Source organism: Gasterosteus aculeatus, chromosome 12 (genome assembly GCF_964276395.1).
Source record: "Gasterosteus aculeatus chromosome 12, fGasAcu3.hap1.1, whole genome shotgun sequence".
Classification (NCBI taxonomy): domain Eukaryota; kingdom Metazoa; phylum Chordata; class Actinopteri; order Perciformes; family Gasterosteidae; genus Gasterosteus; species Gasterosteus aculeatus.
The window spans coordinates 2,062,808-2,082,174 of record NC_135700.1 but is presented as its reverse complement, the minus strand read 5'-3'; the positions used below and the strand labels follow the sequence as shown (position 1 = coordinate 2,082,174).

Sequence of the window (19,367 nt, the reverse complement as noted above, 5' to 3'; positions counted from 1 at the left end):
GTGTAACGATTCATTTTAACAACGATTCGAATCACAATTCATGGTTGCCGATTCGATTCATGGACAATCTGGGTTAATTTAGAACGATTCGATTCAGTAACTTTACTGGACAGTGCAGGCAAAGTTTCCGAGATCCCTGTTTCTTGTAAGGAAATCAGGTTTAATTATGGATATTATAAACAAGCAAACAACAATTAATGGCAAATGTATTAACATTTTATTTGAATCAAGTGCCATTTTCAATGTAAACATTACACAGTAATTACATTAATTCACAGAACCCCGGATTTTTAACCAAATTGTAGTTGCGTTTCGTGCTGGCGAGGCCTGAGGTGTCTGCAGAGCTGGAGTTACCTTCTGCTGCACCTTAGTAGATGGCCGGAAAGATTCGTCGTGTTTCCGTGGTTTTTTATTTGGCTTCTACATATTCTACAAACTGCGACCTACTTATTTAGAACACCTCCGTGTTTGCAAAAGCCAAAATGATTCCACACGCTGGATCGATAAGTTGGTTTGTAAATGTATTGTCGTCTCCTCCACGCTGTGTGTTGTTGTTGTTGTTGTTGTTCCGAGTTTCGCGCGGCTGCCGCTGCACACTGATGACGTCACAGGCAGACTGAATCGAGTAACGTTTAACATGTCTAAAATGCTAAAAAACAAACAAACACGCATCCATTTTTGTGCTTAAATATAATGTGCAGTTTCCAAGTATCGATACAATCGTTTATGTACCATTTCAATCGATTTGTAATCGATATATGTCCTCCGGAATGCCGATTTGCGGAGCACAGATCGATTCAGTTTGATCGCAGGAATATAAATCGATTAAGTGAATGAATCGTTACACCCCTAATAAATAAATAAATAAATATATATATATATATATATACTTTTTTTTTTTTTTCAAAGACCTGAGTCTCGGAAACGGTCTCAATCAACTTTTATTAGCCAAGTGGAAGGAAGTTATTGCACCTTCCAACCAAAATTAAATATATTGTTTGGAATTAAAACCAAAACACTTTTGCTTCAAGCAACAAAACTACCCCGGGATCCGGGTTTTGACAACAAGTATCCTTCCCGCATACCACGGACAACTTCCCCTCAATTAAGTATCCATGTTACGCATCAAATACACAATGTTGCCATGCTTTTTCACTAGGAGCATGAACAGTGGTCTCTGATGATATCTCCTGTATATAAATTGTTTGGAAGAGGTCTTTTGGGGTTTTTATACAAAGAATTTTTTAACTGAACAGAAATGGAAAAGTTTTAGTATGTTGTTGCATTTGTTGAGCAACTGTATCTGGAAAGCTGCATATCTCTTACAGCCCTGACAAACGGTGTCTTATCAGGAAAATGGAACAGCATGTTGCATGATTTATAAGAGGCAAAACAAGAATAAAACATATTTGCACTGTGCACTGAAACAAATGAGGTTTCACTCTGTATCAGGAAGATCAATACAATAAAAGCCTTGCCACACCCTGTGTGCATGCTTAATAAGCACTGCAATGCTTACGCTGAGGATAAAGCCTAGAACCTTCTTTCTCCATTTTAAAACTCCAATCCCAAGCCTCTCGTTTTGGGATTTGGTTTGAAGACTTGACTGTTAAGCCTCTTCTGAACTGTAGTTTTAGTACTTATGTTAAGAGTCTGAGAATGTTAAGAGACGCTTGAATACGAGGGGAGGAGAAAGAACCGCGATGCTATCACCTCTCTCGACTCCCCTACGCCCCTGTGCACCATACATCCCCACCTGCCGTCAACTTGCTTACGCCAGTCACAGATTTATACAAATACTTAGCTCCTTGCAGGCAAAGAGGGAGGACCGTTGGTGGGTTGGTGCGTTTGAAAAGTGAGAGAGGGAGACAATCTGAGCGAGCGACTCCAAGACAGAGAACAGAAAATGAGTCAACGATGGAGAGATGGGGATAGAAAAGAATGATTAGGTTGGAAAGCGCTAACATCCTCTGAGCGCTCCGATCAGTGGGCGACAAAGCAGAGTGAAGCCCAGGTATTAGCCTCCTCTCTCCTCCTGTCTCACTCACTCTCCCCCTTCATTCTCCTGCCGCATATACCTCCTCCACCTGCTGCTGTCTTTTTTAAGCCATTCCTTTTACGTACGGTGTCAAGCAAGCCCAAAATCCCTGCTAATACTAGTCACCCCTGAAACATTGATCATACTATTTGGTTTTTAGCTTAGACAAGTCTCCCACCCTGCCACCAGAGGAATAAAGTTAAAGAGTAAAAAAAAGTGTTTTGACATTGACTTTACATTTTGAGCTCATTAAATCCTGGGATCTGTCTCAGTTCTACCTGGATTTCTTTTTTTCATTCTCAGAGATAAGCCAAATTAATATGAACTCGCCAGGGCCAGTTTTAAATGCTTGTGTTATCCAAAGCCCCACGCTTCATCTCCCTCTCACACTCTGGAAGTTATCATGGGGCTCGTGATAGCCTTTAAACAAGCAAGGTGAAGTGCTTTAATTAAAACTACCAGGGTTCCATGGGAAAAAGGGAACGGGAAACTGAGATGGGGCGGAACCCTTTATAATTCATCATACCAAAGGGTTTTCCCACCGGTGGCTCAAGGAAGAGGAGCTAAACAGCTCTTAACTGGAAGCATAGAAGATGGCCCTATGCATGGAGCACAAACCTTGGAGATGGGAAAAATTAAAGCCTCTTGATGTGCGCGTCCCACACAACGATTCTCCCCACAGAATGCCCACTTAAGACAGGTCTCACTCTCAAAAGGAGGGACACAAAATCAAGATTCAAAACAAGTCATGTGACTCTGATGAGTGAACTTAACATCAGGGAGGGAAACCCTATGCAGGTCATGTAAATCAATCTGTGTTATATGGCTCTAGACTCCATGCAATATACCAACGACTTTTATTTCCCATTTACATACTGTCTATACAAACATGCACATATAACAGTGTCCCCCCACGCATACACACATAAGAAATCTATTGAGAGTATTTTTACTTGCCAATGATTTCTTCTTTTCCCTGAGTCAAAGATAATACAATTCGTTTTCTCTTTTCTCCTCTTACTTCCTTACAATACATCTTTCAGTTCTGCCTTTTGCGCGCATGAAATTCATTTTCTAATGGAAATATTTGTTTTGTAAATCAAATATGTATTATGCACAGAATGCAAAGCACAAATTAAATTATGTTAATGAAATGAAAGAGATATGAAATGCATATTTCATGGACAAAACATAACCCTGCCGAACAGCCATTTCTTGATAAAATCTTTAAACACAATCTCATTCGGAGAAAGACATATTGCCATGGCAGATAGTACCTCATTAAAATGGTCTCCTTTAATATCAGTGCTTAGTATATATGGGATTGTAAATAACCACTGGGGAAGAAGAACCAATAATGAAATACTGTCTTTAATAGCTTGCCATTGATGTCAGCATAAAAAGTCTAGTAGAGGAATATTGGATATTGGGTGTGCACACACATATAGTCAAAAGCTGTAAATGATTGCATATTTAAATGGAGCTGACTAAGGAAAAGATGATATAGATATTAGTAATAGGCAGAAAATTATGCTGACCTTACATATTTCCACCAAAAAAAGAGCCCAGACTGTTTTAAATTTTATATTGGTTACACTTAATGAATAATAGATTCTGTAGCTGTTGTGCAGTCCATGATGTTAATAAAAGCCTAAGAATAGGAGCCCTACTCTGCCTGGTCGACTAGCAAATGAACTAGACTGGCTTTTCAGCAGAAATAAATACAAAAGGAAGGGTTGATGGGGAGTTGGGGGGCAAAGATACTGGGTAGAATAAGCAAAGATATTGTAAAAGATAAACAGTGAGGCGTGAATAGACAAGAGGGAGACGTAGGGAAGGAAGCAGTGACAGCAGGAGAACCGCATGCACTGCAATATGATGGAGGTTGGAGAAGGCCTGGAACTGGACTTGAACAGCTTCATATGCACACACCTTTACATAGAGTACATGAACTTCTTTGAAAGCAAACTTCATTATTATTGAAAATCTGTGATTAAGTTAGCACATGCTAACTATGCTATCAGTCTGTGATACGTGAAGAAAAACAATAGCGGAAGGATCCCGTGTGCTCACACACGCCCCCTTCAGACAGGCAGAGGTACTGACTCCGCCTCCACAACAGTGACAAGCAGAAAGCTGCCAGTCCAGCTGCCTCCTTACTGCGCCGTTACGTCAGATTAGCTAACATGCGTGAAATACAGGACCCAGACTATGGGGAGTGAGGACATGTGATACAACCGTGTACAAACATTACATTGGTGACATATAGAGACATTAATTGCACGTGCTGAAATTGGGCAAAAACATGAGCAGCTCAATCTGGTTTATGAGGGATTGCACAATCCGAGAAGGAGGCGCAGCTAGTCGCTGAAAATACAAATTCATTTAAACTATAACAATGATCGCATTGATTGATCTAATAATTACACTTCACATACTCACTTCACATAATAATTACACTGGCACATTTTTTGCTATTTTGCACTCTGGTTGGATGTTAAACTGCATTTCGTTGCCTCAGTACTTGTACCCTGTGCAATGACAATAAAGTTGAATCTAATCTATCACAGATCAGTGGACAAATATATATATATACATTTTTTAATTTTTTTTTCATATTTCATGATGACACAAGGGGAGGCACTGCCTCCAGCGACCGCACGTCACTGGAGTGGACACTTGCGGTTTATAGGCCGGTGCGTATATATGTGCACATCTTTTTTTCGTTCTAAATTTAGGTGGTGCTGCATATATTCAGGTGCGCTCTATAGTCTGTGATTTACGGTATATCCACCGTATTCCTGTGTGTTGTTGTATTCTAACATTGTTGTATCCGGCCAGCTGATCTGAGCACTGCACTTCGAATAGGAAAGCTGCTATCCTGTTCTGTCCACAGGTAAAGTGATCCACGGTCTGTAGCTGACTGTACAAACATTCAAGTGGAATGTTTTCGTTTTTTTAAATGTCAGTGTTAACTTAGGTATTATGTTTGAACCATTTCACCACCTCTTATCACCATTAAATCGGGTCCTTGGTAGTGGAAGACACTCAAATAGAGGATCTTCCTCAGGGCGTTAGCTATCCCGCCGGCTATTTACGGTAATAAGACAAAAGGTGTGTGAGTGGGGCCTTTGTCTGCTGGAGCTGGTAAAAGAGACCCTTCTCGTAGACAGGATCCCAGATTGCTCAATTTCCATTTTTTTTATATAAACATCAAACATTCTTTGTCAAATCAACAGCGAACTGTGGTTGTCTGCGTTTTCTTCAATAGCGATAAGATATTCTGGTCATTTTACAAACATGCAAAAGAAAATGAGGTGTGTGAACATCAAGGGTCTGTTAAATTTGTGTTTGAATAAACAAACCTAAGTTTAAGCTGTAGTCTGACCCAAATGCACAATATGTCAAAGTGGGTTTGCTTGGTTGACAGGCAGGGTGCAAACCAGGATATCAGTCACACAGGCAAACCAAAGAAAAGGAGCAGGCAGAGAATTGAAGGTAAAAAAACAGCAGCCAGGGGTCAGAGGAAAAAGGTCAGAGACAGACTGCAATGTCATGCTGCAGAACTTGGCAGGGACACAATACAATGTGGCAAGAGGCAGGTGCAAGTGAGTGAACCTAAATAGTGAATGAGTAATGTGGGAACGAGCTGCAGGTGAGCAGGGCGGGAGTATCAAGTGAGGGAAGTGCACGCAAGTGTTCACTGGGGCGGAGAATGGATCTGAAAGGACTATAGAGTTAGTGGATAGGTGAACAGGGCGAAAAAAACTAGGTGACAAAATGTAAAAATTCAACATTTCCAGGATCTATCTGTGATTTTTAAGACAATCTATCATTGATAAATTCACACAAGAAATAGATTCACAATTATCTAAAACACAATTAAATGGTTATTCTGCTCATCTCTTCAATCACCAAGGGGAGGCACAGGCAGACGGAACCTATAAGGTGGAGGAAAAATCAAAGATTAAGCAGTAAATACTGAGAGGCAATACTGTATTGAACTGAGTGCATTCTAAGGTTTAGAATTTCAAAGAATACCTTTTCTGTCATTTGTGGCTCTCACTGTGTGTGGTCCGAGCAGGGGCGCAATAAAAACTCAATTACATCAGTTTAGCATTCAACAGAATAATGTCACTCCCACATTGGGTTTGTCTCTTTAACAAAACTATAGTTGTCCATTAAATAACTCCAGTTGCTTACAAGTTGCCATTTTTTCCAATTTTTCCAATCCAGTTTCAGTAGACTACCAATAAAATTTATACTTTCTGAAGCTATAAGGCTGTTAATGTGATATCTCTCTGATGAAAGGAAACTGTATTTCTCTCTCAATGTCTTGGATAGAAAAGAAGTGGAACTCGGGGACCACAAAATATATTTCTGGTGGAAGAAATCTCTTTGGGAGAATAAGGAGGAGAAGGTGTTTCTTAGTGTCAGTGGAGGAAGAAGAATTGTCGAAGAGCAGGGCGAATTATTGACAGCACACCACACTCAGTCACTTCATATCAACCCTAACATTACACACCTAATTTAACTCCCGCTCACCTCCCAGTCCTCCTTTGCCCGTTGCCCCTGAACGTCTCCGCTCTTCTTGCCCTGCGGCTTTCTCCAGTCGCTCCCCATCTCATCTCCTCCCCTGCCTTTCAGGTAGGACTGCCCCCATGTTCAAAGTAAATTAATTTGTATCTGATTCAACAAAATCCATTCATCCATCAATTATCCCGCACTTACCAGTGGCCCTGGGACCCCTTGGCATTCTTCAAACTGTGCAGGGAAAAGTCTGATGGTAAAAAAAAAAACTTTTGCTTTTTTGGGTCAGACATTTAAAATCGGCAGCCTGCGTTTGTTAACACTACTAAAAAAAAGTTTTGTTTAGTACATTTGAATACATTTCCTTTTCCTCCAACAGTAAACTTATGTAACTTAATGTTGTACAACTGAATCTACATAAGTTAAGTAAAGAATGTACATATTTGAATTTATTTGTTCTAGTACTGTATACTGATGCATGTTATTTCATTTTGTTGGATATTGAGTGATAACAGATTTTAGCACAAAACATCAAAGAAATGTATTAGTGAATTTGCAGGGATTTTTTATAAAAAAGGCTGGCCAATTAAAACGTGATTCATGGCAGTGGATATGGCACCTCACTGATTTGATTAAAGAGAACAATCAAACCTGCTCTACCTCGAACTCCACTTCTTCATCTCACACTCTCTTCTGCTCTCTAATGATCCCACCCCATCAACTAACTCTACAGGTTTGTCGCAAAATTCTCTCCCTCCTCTTTGGACTCTTCTGTTCTAGCAGTGCTCTGCCCTCAACTGACTCTTTCTCACTCTTACATTTGAACGCTGCCGCGGGAAACTCTCCTCCGCTCTCAACTCTCTCTGTCCTCTTACGACACGACAGGCCGGCAAAAACCCTCCGGCTCCGTGGCTGTCAGAACCGGTCAATGCCATGCGAGCATTGGAAAGGAAATGTAAATATAACACAACCGGACGACTTGCTTGTGTCTCAATTCTCTCATCTTTCTCTGCTGCCAAAAGCTCTTTGTACTGTCACAACCTGGCTCGTAAGTTGCGACAAATGCGGCAAAGACACTGCGGTGGATGTAAGAACGATTTTATTCGCATTTCACAATAAGTAGTAGTCGTGAACCATGTCAGAGAGGAAAAATGCCCCAGGCTCACGCTGGAGGAGGGCTTTTATGCCCCGCCCTTTTCTCAGACCAGGTGCTCTCCATTTGGCGATCTGCTCTGTGGAGACAAAAAGCACACTGGCCGTAATCAGCGACAGGGGCCATCACACTACCAATCTAAAATTGATTAATCAGAGCAACTCCACACTGATTAAGTCGCCTCTCTCTCTCCTCTGTCGTCATCCTTCTGGACCTTTCTGCTGCATTTGACACAGTAAACCACCAGATCCTCCTTCTCTAAACCGGCTCTGTTATTTGCTCGCATGGCTTCTCCTACCGCAGCTATGCCCATGACACCCAACTATTTCTCTCCTTCGGTCACCCGGACACTCAGATCTCTCAGTGGATGTCCATTCACCATCTGAAAATCAACCCCGAGAACTACTTCCTCTTTCCAGTGAAAGATTCTCTTACACAGGACCTGACTGTCACCAGACTGCGACTGCCAGGAACCTTGGTGTGACACTTGACAGCCAACTCTCCCAACATTACAGCAACAATACAATCCTGTAGATACACGCTGTACAACATCAGGGGAAGACGTTCCTTTCTCACTTGGATGGTGCCGCAGGTACTGACTCTCTCCTGGAAGGTCTCCCTGCTACCGCCATCCGACCTCTGCAGCTCATCCAAAATGCAGCAGCTCGACTAAGTCTTTAACCGTCTGCAATTCTCCCACACTACTCCACTCCACTCCTCCGCTCTCTTCACTGGCTACCCGCATCCAGTTCAAAACATTGGTACTCACGTACCGTGCGGTGAATGGATCGGGTCCAGTCTAGATCCAGGACATGGTCAAACCCTACATCCCAACCCACACACTCCGCTCTGCTTGTTCCTTCCTCACTGAGAGCAAAACACTTTACTAGATCACGACTCTTTGCTGTCCTTGCTCCGAAATGGTGGAATGAGCTCTCTGATGGCATCAGGACCGCAGAGAGCCTTTACATCTTTAGCCACAAACTAAAGACACACCTCTTCAGACTACACTTTGACTAAAAACACTAACAAAGTTAGTTGTAAATTGTTTAAAGATGTTTCTTGTTCTTTTGAGTTTGTATCCTTATGGTTGAAATGCACATATTGTAAGTCGCTTTAGATAAAAGTATCAGCTAGATTATATGTAATGTAATGAGAGGATTATAGGCCCAACATTGGGATATTGGAGAGCTCATGTTACCACCACCTCACATGTTGGCCAATTTGGTACAGAAGTGAAAATCAACCAGAATTGTGTAAAGATCAAAAAAGGTACACTAACCACAAGCAATGAGATTGCAAACAAATGGTGTAGGACTGTGTTTTATGGAAAATTGTTTTTTGTGTTTGTTAGTAAATTGCTAAGATTACCCAAAATATTAACATGTAACAGCCAGATTGGTGGAACTTGGAGCTAGCCTGGGCATGCTGTTGAAATTACATTTTTTATAGTCAAGATTAATTTAGTCTTAAGTTAACTCTTTATTCAAGGATCATCAAAAAATCAAACATCTTTATAAACATAATCAAGCAGTTTTGCTGCTTGAATTCATAACAATAGTCGGGAATGACAACAAAAAGTTGACACACAAAATGTCCTTCAAAGTGGCGTGCCGTCTTCTCATGAGAACGTTGCCTGTGTTTGCTAGAAAGAACAGAATATATAACAACTTCAAGGTAACAGCAGTCAACGTTTGGCATTTTACATGACCAGTGAAAGGTAGATATTCCTAAAGGGGAAACTGAGAACGGAAAAAGAGCCAGTTTTGAATAGATGTCTCATGCCAAATTTAAAGGCCATTATTTGCTTTGAAGACGGAAGAATCTAGCCAAGTGTTTTTCAAACGTTGTATTAAGTTTCATTGTGATCATTCAATTCATTTTTTTATGGATTTACAGTTTTAATCTACTGTGCATCCGTTTTTGGATTAGTTGGGTATTTATCTTTTTAATTAATCCTTTTCATCCTTTATTTTTTGGCATCCTTGAATAAGCTTTTTTAAGTTTGTATTCGGCCTGTGTTTTATATGTTCAATAATCTGTGTTATGGTCAACATAGTGGTGAGTTTGTTTTGTAAGTTTTGGTAAAACTTTGTTCTAATACTGGTCTTGTACCAAACAGCATGCCTGCTTGAGCAAACGTGTAATACAAGGTGAAAATCGGCCTACGGAGAGGGAAAATCCGTGTACAGCTGATCCATGCTCCATCTTAACACACCATTGTCGCAAGCAGTCCTTCACTCTCCCCCCACTCTGGGAATGGAAACTTGGTAAATGTAGACAAAGGCCATATTGTGATGAGTTGACGCATCTTTTCTGACTGGAGGACAAGAGAGAAAAGAACAATGGCACAATAAATCCCTATTTTCTCACAGCCTAAAAAGACCCAGGAAAGAGAAAGTTCTGGGGGGGAAAAAAAGACGTTGAAATTTAAAATTGGGACACGGCATATAGGCAATTAACACCATTCTTCTACTTTCCCTTTGAATCCTTGACGAAAATACTGTTGAAGAAAGAACACCAATGGTGAATTTGGTGGTAGAGAGAGGTGACCTTGTTAGGTAATTAACATCTTATTCTGAGTTTAATTAGACAAACTAAATCAATTCCACCTAAGTATGAAAGGAGGGCGCCTCTGAAAACAAGGAAGGAAGAAGGAAGGTAGATCCTGTTTTAATTGTATGAAAGCATTAAAAATGCACCTGTTCGCCAGCAAATTGCCTCACTCATGGAAATCCACAGGGAGATGCAGCCCCTATTCAAAATAGCAGCAAGTTGTTAAGATAGCTATTTATGTGCTTGGGTACATGGAAAAGGAAAACAGAGGAAGTGGGGAGGGAAATCCAAATGATGTTCCTTGTTGTTCACAGTCCCCCTTGTTAGGAGTCTAAACAATGCTGGAGAAACTTTAGATTTAGCGTTTTGTGTCTCTGTTGGCTTGTCTTTGCAAGCCAAACCCTGTCTTAACCCCCTTTGGTGTGCAGCAAACAGACTCAACCTCCCGACAGTAATTTCCTTGAAGTTTTCATCTTCTCGTTTTTCCTCCATCTCTCTTCTCCCTATCCTCGCTTTGCTTGAATCCCTGAGCAATTTCCGAAATTTGCATCTAGTCCAAAAATAAAAAGCACTGTTGAATGACAGGCCAGTGACAGGAGAAGTGAATCACAGATTCCTCAGAAATTTAATTGAGATTAGGCCCATAGGTCTTGAAGTTAATGTAACAGGGAGGCACTGGTCTCGTAACCATCATCATTGATAGCATGACAGTGGCTGCCAAACATCTTATTGCCACAGCCCTTCGACGGAGTAATCTGACCACATTGGAAACCTTGGACTGGCCCAATGCAAAGGTTAGAGGCTGGCTGTCAAAAACCTGCCGGCATTGAAAGAGGAATCCCCGGCACTTCGCCAGCGTTCCATCATAGGGATGCGGAGAGGGCACGGGCGACTCCCGAGCTAGCGGGGCAGGATCTGGAGAGGAGGGTGCCTTACCCCAAGTGAAGGAGTTCATCTTGTTCACGAGTGAGGGGAAGATGGAGTGTGAGTTTGGCCGGAGAATCAGAGCAGCGGGGGCGGTATTGCACTCGCTTTACCGCACCGTTGTGACGAAAAGAGAGCTGAGCCGGAAGGCAAAGCTCTCGATCTACCAGTCAATCTTCGTTCCTACCCTCACCTATGGTCATGAAGGATGGGTCATGACCGAAAGAACTGGGTCACGGGTTGGGTTTCCTCAGGAGAGTGGCTGGCGTCTCCCTTAGGGATAGGGTGAGAAGCTCAGCCATTCGCGAGGAGCTCGGAGTAGAGCCGCTGCTCCTTTGCGTCGAAAGGAGCCAGTTGAGGTGGTTTGGGCATCTGGCAAGGATGCCCCCTGGGCGCCTCCCTAGGGAGGTGTTTCAGGCACGGCCAGCTGGGAAGAGGCCCCGGGGAAGACCCAGGACTAGGTGGAGAGATTATATCTCTGCACTGGCCTGGGAACGCCTTGGGAGCTGGTAGATGTGGCCCGGGAAAGGGAAGTTTGGGGTCCCCTGCTGGAGCTGTTGCCCCCGCGACCCGACGCCGGATAAGCGGTTGAAAATGGATGGATGGATGGATTACCCCTATGTCGTGCCCAACAAAATGGTGCCCCGCGTAAGGCCGTTCCCAACCGAACAAAGGAAGTTTAATTTCTTTGTGTATATATTCTGTAACGTTACTGACTGAAAGTGATATTTCACAACTTGTCTACCTGAGCTCACTTTGATCCATTTCTGTTCATAATGTGAATTATAAACCGTCTCAGCCCCCACAAAATATTAATCAGCCTTTAAAGTTAAGCCATCAAAGTGACTTTTCACTAATAACTACGGGTGGATGCAGGGAGACGAGCTGCCGTTAACAGCGCAGTGGCTTCCGGTAACGAGCTGCTCGTTGTGTATTTGTCATTAATGTGTGTTAGTACATTGATATTCATAAGAGCAGTACATGGACCAAGGGGGGGGGGGGGGGGGGTTCAGGTGAGAGCCTGGGTCAGAAACTGTATCGTGGGGGTTAACGTTATGACAAAGAGGAGTTTATTCTATCGATTTCATAAACTAAAATGTGATTTTATATATTATAATATATAATATATATATATATATATATTATATTTGTAGATATTCAAGACAATTTTATTACTTTACAGTTACATTTACAAGTAAACTGTCCCGCGCAGTCGGATCACCCGTCTCCGTCCTGAATAAATGAAATCCTCGTCGGACCGCACTGCATGCTGACATATGCTTGGCCGCAAAGGATAGATCAGATGTGTCCTCCAAATTGCCTCCTGGAGGGCTGTGTCCCACGACCGCGTTCTGAGGAGCCCACGAATTGGGACAGGCAAGTCGCAGCTGAGTCGCAGCGGAAGATACGTATGCGGTCGACTTTGAGACACAGCTCTTGACTGAACTGTATAAATACCTGTAGGCACCCATTGTTCTCGAAGTTCGTTGGTGGAGGCAAGAGACAGTCACTATGGGTGGCCCTGTTGCCTGTTTATTACAGAGAGCTGATATGTTGTTTTTAGCACAACACCTTTTCTTTTATTAAATACTTTTGATTTTTACTTTTCAATCCAAGAGGTTGCTTCATTTTTAGAACACAACACCAACTTTCATGTAATGTTTTATGCAGCTTCTCAATTTGACTTAACTTAACCTAGCAGCTGGGATGCATAATCTGTACAATTTCTTTCTTAGATGGCATGGAGCGGGAGGAGATCCCCTGTCGGAGTATGTTGGTATTAGCATCATTTGGAAGGTTCCTTTTTGTCAGGTCTACTGCCACATCCATTACTATGGTGCAGCCTTGACTGTTTCTGCTTGGCGTAATACAACAGGATTGGGAAGAAAATTACCCGTTTTCCATTCAGCTCACTGAAGATGAGAACAGATGCAGTAGCTAAGCAAAAACCTAGAGAATGCAGAGAGTGTTACTTTGGTATGCAATGAAAACAAGAAGATGTTGAGATTGCGACGGCTGGTGGTGGTTGAAACCCAGTGCTGGTCTCCTACAACCCAACAGCATGAAGCAGGTACAGAGAGTGTGCATTCACACAGGTCTAATTGGCCGCAATTGATGCTCCAATAATGCAAACCTCACCTCCTGGCCTTCTCAAGCAGAGCCTCTTCTCTACTATTCTAAAAAAAGAGATAACCACAAAACTATGGGAGTGCTGGGAAAGACGCGGAGAGACGGGGGGAAAAAGAGAGAGGCTGGGCCGCCATGAAAAGACAGTCAGTGAACAAAACCTCTCCACCTTGCATGAGACCGGCTCCGATTGGCAGCGCTTCATCCGGACTCAATTATACAGACTAATTAGAGTTTCACAATTTTCTTTTTTGAAGTAAAAGAAACTACAATGGAGGTCATGTGAAAAGCTCTAATGCTGTTTGTAATGGCGTAAAAAATCCAAGACCTTAATCCGACACTACCATGTGTCCTCTATGATAACATAGAAGGCCGTGTGTAAAGAGCAGAAGATGATATAGTGGGGGGGGGGCGCTGAATTATGTTGTCCTCAACCACATCCCTCCTTCCATAACTTCTTTCCTCCCTTCTTCCATGCTTTCCTCCCTTTTTTATTCCATGCCATCTGGTCCTCTCATCTTCCACTGTAAAAAAAAACTAATTCATGTTACGAGTCATCCGCATGATGAATAGTGCAAGTCCAGGTGCTACTGGTGTAAAAAAGGAAAGAAGGAGGGAGGGAGAGAGAGAGAGAACGAGTCAGAGAAAGCACAATTACACATGTACTGTATGCTGATGTATGTAAACCACTATAAACAAGGTATAATTTTAAAGGATAGTATAAAGTAATACAATAATATTGAGAGAATTAATGGTCTCTTGTTATGAGGAAATCAATTTCTAATGTGACTACACTACATGAGATGAAGTAGAAATGCATCTGCTGGAAAACATCACGCCCCTGACTAATGTCGGACTTGTGGCACAAATACGGGTTGCGGATGTGTTTTGAACAGTACGATTTTGACAGAGGTGCGTATGGAATACTAGTTGTGCAAGTTTGTGAACGGATGTTTTGACGTAGTGTTGCTGTTGCTAACCTGCCTTCCATTTACTTCAATTCATCAAGGATTTTCAACAATGTTTTATTCGAGCTATTAGGTAACACACAGTAATTGATCGACAGATCATCATTAAATCAAGGAGCGATAGGAAAATTGGTTGCAGAGGGGAAAAAGGAGGTGCAAAATGCGGCAATTTTGCTTCACCCAGACGAGGCCTGTGTTGCCTCCAATTCTCAATCAGGCTAGACAGACTTGTTCCTCTGATGGTGTCCCTCTCTTTCGTTATGCTTTTTCTCTGTCTGTCACACTTTCTCTTCTCCATTCTCTATTATAGGGAATTCAATAATGCATCTGAGACCAGGCTGAGACCATCTTCTTCACAGGAAAAAATTCTAAAAGGCTATGAAATTTGTAAAATGAATAGCTCAGAGGCTGTAAAAGTTCACGTGTTCACAACTCAACAGTGTGTATGTGTGTGTGTGTGTGTGTGTGTTTGCTTATGTGCACTTTTGCGTGCTTCCACTTTCCACAAGTGTGTTATGTGCATACTAAAAGGCACGCATGATCTCTGAGTCACCCTGGGACATGAGACAGTTGTAATATTCAGGGCGTATCATTCAATGTGGTTGTTGGAATTCTGCTGATTCTGACTTGTCAGCATTGTGTAAGTGTGGGAGACACAGACCACTGTTTTTTGCCTACTACGTCTTATGTTGTTCCTGTCCTCTCGTTTTAGTTGTCATTTTACTAGTTCTGAAAGGGGTTTAGGATACTCCCAAGAGGTTGCAAGAAAGATATCTGAAGGGATGTGATGTGTCTTTGGTACAAAATACAATACAACTTGAACCTCTTAAAATTCCCATGAATTATTTGCATAAATCAAAAGACTTTCATGTCCCTTTGAAAGAACATGTCCCATGAGGTCTAGTCCAGTGTATACCGTCTTTTCAACAAAAGCCAGTCCACAAGTGAGTTGAGGGGCATTGAACGATTCAGAACTATCTGTACAGGAAAAGAGAGCGATGGTGATGTCATTGAAAGACAGGATACAAATCTTAGTCTTGATGATGTAAGTGTCACGAATTCTCCGTCTTATTAGTTTTTTTCCCGGCCTGCCTGCTTGTCAATTAACTCTACTGTCATTCCAAATCCTGTCATCAACACCAGATCTTCTCTCATTCTCTTCACCTGGTCCTCATGCCCTTCCCACCTGCAGCCCATTCCCTCATTACTCCCTCACTATTTTTTAGGTCCCCACACCGGCCCTCTACCAGGTTGTGTATTACTGCGAAGGTCTCCTGCGTATCTAGACTTCTTTCCTGAGCTGCCTGTGCCGACCCTGTTTGCCTGAATACTCACCAATGGATTTTTGCGTGCCCCCTTTTTGGATTTGTTTTCCATTCGACTGATATCTCGGTTTTGACCCTGAATGAACACAAGTAAAGAACTTTGATTGGATTTCTGTTTCCGAGTTGTGCTTGGTTCCTATACCTGTAATCCTGACCGTACAACCATTAACCCAGAGGGTCTTTGATTAAGGCCCAGCTGCTCTGCTCAGGGAATAATCACAATGTTTCAGATTTAATTGACTCTGGAGCAGATGCAAACCCCATGGACATGACTGGCTTCTCAGCCAGGGATCGGGCAGGTGCCCCTGGAGGAACCAAACTACACCACAGCGTTGGACGATCATCTCCTCTGCAGGGTTACCCATCAACCCCCCCATCTGGCTATGACTGTGTCAGGTACTCACAATGAGACACTCCCCTTCCATCTCATTCATTCACCGCAGCAAGGAATACCATGATCTAAAAGGTTTATTTAGCAAAGCCCGCGCCACATCATTGCCACCACATCGTCCGTATGACTGCTATTGACCTTCTTCCAGGAACTGTTCTAGAGGTAGACTTTTTTTCACTGTCTGCTCCATTTTCGCCAACTTTTTTCATTACATCAAACATAATGCAGTCTTAATAAAGTAGAATCAAGAATGATCCGTTCTAAATCTTCTGGAAAAGCAACTTGAGACGACTGCGGTCCTGTGTTGTGTCCCCGAGCAAGACACTGTAAAAGAAATGGTCAAATGACTGATGGCGGCGCCGCCAAAAAAAAAACTAAAAATTAAGGTGATGTTGACAAACTCCTCTGCTTTCTTAGTCTTAATCAGTGAGCCTTTCCAGTCTGGGGTTAAAAAGAAGATAAGAATTAAATATGAACTTATGTTGTGATGCCCCACACATAGTATGAGTAGTGGATGGTGTGTCGCCCTATAGGTGAGCCTGGGTGGGGCATTGTCCTGATGGCTAATGGAGAGCACCTGGGCCCAGTGTCGCCTAAGGTCTATATATGCCATGTCCCTGCCAGTTGAGAGGTAGATCCAGACCTGGCCTTCACTCCCTCCTGTATTGGTCTTGTCTTCTGCATTGGGCCGAACCTGAAGCTAGTCTCTCTCTTCCCCTCAATTGTGTGTCCCCCACCCTTATGAAGGCCTTCAGGTCGTCATACCCTGATGGGTTTCAGGTGGGAGAGGGATGCTCCGAGTGGGGTTCCTAACTCCACCGGCAGATGGAGCCATAGTAGTTATAGGCATCTTTGGTGAACGTACCTCCCTTCCAAGACCCAGCCTCTCGTGACATCACACACACCCCCCCTCGAGACTGACGTCCTCGTCGGGGTGAAGGAGGTGCAGAAGGCGTCACGTCTGGAGAGCGCATCCGCATTGCTGTGGCTCTTGCCAGCCCTGTGGACAACAGAAAAGTTAAAGGCCTGTAATCTCAAGAACCACCTGGTAATCCTACTGTTTGTTTCATTGTTCCTGGGCATCCACTGCAGAGGGGCATGATCCGACACCACTGTAAACAGTCGACCCAGGAGGTAGAACCGCAGGGATTCCAGGGCCCAGGTAACTGTGAGGCATTTCTTTTCCACCAGGGAATAGTTCTCTTGGAAGTAACTTCCTGCTTATGTAGAGAATGGGGTGTTCCTCCCCCTCACGTGTCTGGGAGAGTACCGCACCCAGACCCACCTCTGAAGCGTCCGCCTGGACGATTAATTCCTTCTGGAAGTCTGGTGCCACCACTATTGCAGGGTGAATGACGTGTCACGGTTCGATGCTTACCCAATGCCCCGGGTCGACGAACTCCTGGACCGGCTAGGCACTGCACGTTTCTTCACGACACTGGATTTAACCAAGGGCTACTGGCAGATTCCTCTGTCGCCAGAGTCCAAGGAGAAAACGGCATTCTCCACCCCGTACGGTTTGTACCAATTTACCACACTCGTTTGGGGCCCCGGCCACGTTTCAGCATCTCATGGATCGGGTGCTGCGTCCGCACGCTGCATATGCTGCCGCCCACCTGGACGACGTCATTATCCACAGTACCACCTGGGCGGAGCATGTGCGGCAGGTGGGCGCGGTGCTGGAGGCGCTGGGACGGGCGGGGCTCACCGCCAACCCGGGGAAGTGTGTAGTTGGATGGGTGGAGGTACTATATTTGGGGTACCACTTGGGGGGGCGGGCAGGTGCGCCCTCAGGTGGACAAGACTGCAGCCATCGCGGTCTGCCCGCGGCTTAAGACAAAAAAAGAGGTGAGGCGGTTCTTGGGGCTGGCGGGGTATTACAGGCGGTTCATCCCCAGCTTCGCGGACCTCACCAGCTCCTTGACCGACCTGACCCGGAAAGGTGCGTCAGATCCGGTCCAGTGGTCAGAGCAGTGCCAGCAGGCGTTTGAGAAGGTAAAGCAGGCTCTCTGTGGGGAACCACTCCTTCATACTCCTAACTTCTCTCTCCCCTTTATTTTGCAGACTGACTCGTCGAACAGAGGGCTGGGGGCCGTTTTGTCCCAGGAGGTGGGGGGGTGGACCGCCCCGTGGTGTACATCAGCCGGAAGCTGTCTGAGAGGGAGGCCAGGTACAGCACAGTGGAGAAGTTGTGCCTGGCCATCTGGTGGGCGGTCGACTCCCTACGCTACTACCTCCTGGGACGCTCATTCACTCTGTTCGGACCACGCCCCGCTCCAATGGCTCCACCGCATGAAAGATGCCAACGCCCGGATCACTCGGTGGTATCTGGCTCTACAGCCTTTTAATTCAAGGTGGTCCATAGGACTGGGGCGCAGATGGCTGTGGCTGATTTCCTCTCCCGCTCCTGAAAGGGGGGGAGTAGGCTAGGCCGGACGGCTCCCCGGCCTATGTCGGGCGGTGGGGGTATGTGGTGGCGGGCGTGGTTTGGCTCCGCTGCAGAGGGGACGGAGAAGGGAGTGGTTCGGGGAACGGTGTCAGGGGGAGGCATAATTTGCCTCAGGTGTGTGTGTGTGTGAGATCCTTAAGAAGGAGAGATACGGCGACAGCGGGACGAGACTGAGGCAGGCGAGGAAGCTGGAGCCGGACGCTCGTGCGCTTAAAACGATCAATAAAAGACTGTTTACAGAAACCCCTCGCCGTATCCTCATTCCCCCCAAGGACTGCACCCCACACTCTCCTATCAATTCAATTCATTTTATTTAGTATAGCCCAAAATCGCAAGTTACAAATTTGCCTCAGAGGGATTTACAGTCTGTACACATACGACATCCTCTGTCCCAAAACCCACCATCGGCACAGGAAAAACTCCCCAAAAAATTAAAAAACCCTTCCAAAAGGGAAAAAAAGGAAAGGAACCTTAGAGAGAACGTAAAAGGAGGGATCCCACTCCCGGGGTGGACAGACTACAATGGATGCCATGTTTACAGAATGAATAATGTATAATACATGCAATTCCTATGACAGAAATAATTCAAGTAATTGTGAGTAGTAAGCCAGCAGGGGCAACCACCATCAGATGGAACCACTATCCACAGAAGCCTGTGGGGAGCGAGAGCACGGAGACTTTAAGAGAGGTTAATGTTGGTTTATGAGTACAGTAATATGATTAATATCTAAAACAATAATGATGATGGCAGCGGCAGGTGTCAGGACCAGGGTCCAGAAGGAACTACGATCTACGAGAATCAGGAAAAGGGAGTCAACATGTTCTGCCATCCAGAATCACATGGTGTTGTGGCAGATCTGAAACACAAATACACATTTTCAATTTACAGTGTTTAGGATGTTTGAA

General features: G+C 44.0%; 1 long non-coding RNA gene across 2 annotated transcripts; it reads right to left on the bottom strand.

Moving 5' to 3' along the window:
- Window positions 1–2,878: 2,878 nt before the first annotated feature.
- Window positions 2,879–18,894, bottom strand: LOC144385278 (uncharacterized). Of its 2 annotated transcripts, none has more exons than XR_013451464.1 (3): window positions 16,878–18,894; window positions 6,770–6,818; window positions 2,879–6,691 (listed from the first exon to the last, which is right to left on the bottom strand). It is a non-coding gene; the product is annotated as an uncharacterized LOC144385278 (long non-coding RNA). The 2 variants fall into 2 exon arrangements; XR_013451465.1 differs by lacking the exon at window positions 16,878–18,894 and adding an exon at window positions 15,632–16,452.
- Window positions 18,895–19,367: the final 473 nt, after the last annotated feature.